At 40.3% G+C, this 1498-nt stretch overlaps 1 long non-coding RNA gene across 2 annotated transcripts in view; it reads right to left on the bottom strand.

The window, feature by feature from the left end:
• LOC119468253 overlaps positions 1 to 1498 on the bottom strand; it is a 47176-nt gene that overhangs the window by 18449 nt on the left and 27229 nt on the right. The window lies entirely within an intron of this gene.

The raw sequence follows: 1498 nt of genomic DNA, 5'->3' as shown, positions 1-1498 counted from the left end.
AATCATGTTATCCTCCTTTCTAAGTGAATCCATTCAGGGAAGAGAACAGGGAATGTGTGTAGCCTGCCTAGCTTAGGCTGAAGTCAGCTCCAGTCTCTGCCGGCATCCTGGTTTGCTGGGAGAGGTCCTGTACTTGGGCTGGGTGCTAAACATTGTGCTGTATTCCTCCTACTGCATGAGTGATAATTCTCAAAAAGGAGGAGGTGGCGTAGGGATAAAAACAGGCACCTGACACAACAGAGACATGTGGGTACTTCCACTTATTCTTGATTAAGTCTGCTTCCAATAAATGTGGTAAGAGGCTTTGTTTAGAAAAATACATATTTTTTTGGAAGAATAGAATGGTAAGATAGGGATTAACATTTGAGGAAAGAATTGGAAACGAAGAAATTAGCAGAAGGAAGGGGGAGGAGAAAGATGTCAGGGAAATCACCCACGAGTGTGTTGTGGGCCACATGGTACTTCCACGGGGGCCAGCGCACATGCTACCACCTCTTCCGTGTCACAGGGGATTAGTTTCAGCCTTCTGGGAACTTCATGACCTGTGATTCCATTTCATAATAGGCTTCCTCTCACCTCCCTTCCCCCATCCCCATTTCATCTTAATATGAGCTATTTTTATATTTAAATAAAAGTTGGTTTTCAAAAATATTAAAAAAGTAAACTTTGAGCCTTATTTTAGAGTTTTGTAACAGCCTTTGGCATCACTGAAGACATGCTGGATAGATCATGGGAGAGAAGACAAATTAGGATTGGGAAAAGTGTATGAGCCCAGCCAGGAGCTGCCTTTTCTGCTGCTGAGAGCTGATCAGTAGGTGTCACAGGTAATAAAGATCTATTGTCTCCAGTTCACTAACATCAAAATGACTTAGATTGAAAGAGGCAGTCATTTAGGAGAGTGAGTTTTTTTAGATTTAACAAGTTTTGGTTAGAACCTCTAATGACCTGTTCTCTCCTTGCCTCTGTTCCTGTTTCACTGGAATGATTTGATTTGAAAGCATTTGACTCATATTTTAGTCATCATTTGGTTGTTCTACCATCTGAGCCATTAGTTAGTCTGAAAAAAGAATCAATGCAGCTCCAAGTGACAGTATTTATTCTATATTCACAGACTTTTTCCCAGCTCTTCCTCGTAGGCTGCTGCTGGAGGAATCATGCCCACACGCCCACCTCCCCTTTTTCAGAAACTGTGGGTCTCTCCACCTGCACAACCAAAGTGAGGTTTTCTGCCATTATCTGTGGAATGATCCTATCTGTGCACCACCAGTATATTTGTTCCTGCTTTTTACTCTGTAACCTGTGTGAATTTAGAAAATGACCCTTCTATTTGAGTTATGGTAAAGATAATAAGGGCTGTTATTTGAGAAGTGAGGGATAGCAAGGTGCTTTCATGTATTCAATTGTATTTAATTTAAAGCAATTGGAGTAAACTAAGAAAAATTCATGCTATTATATTTTTTTCTAATTTTCCTTCCAGGTTTATATAAAGGAATCAATA

The sequence above is a fragment of the Cebus imitator genome, unplaced genomic scaffold, assembly GCF_001604975.1.
Source record: "Cebus imitator isolate Cc_AM_T3 unplaced genomic scaffold, Cebus_imitator-1.0 Scaffold402, whole genome shotgun sequence".
NCBI lineage: Eukaryota > Metazoa > Chordata > Mammalia > Primates > Cebidae > Cebus > Cebus imitator.
The sequence above is the reverse complement of the archived record's forward strand: the minus strand, read 5'-3'. Positions and strand labels throughout refer to the sequence as shown.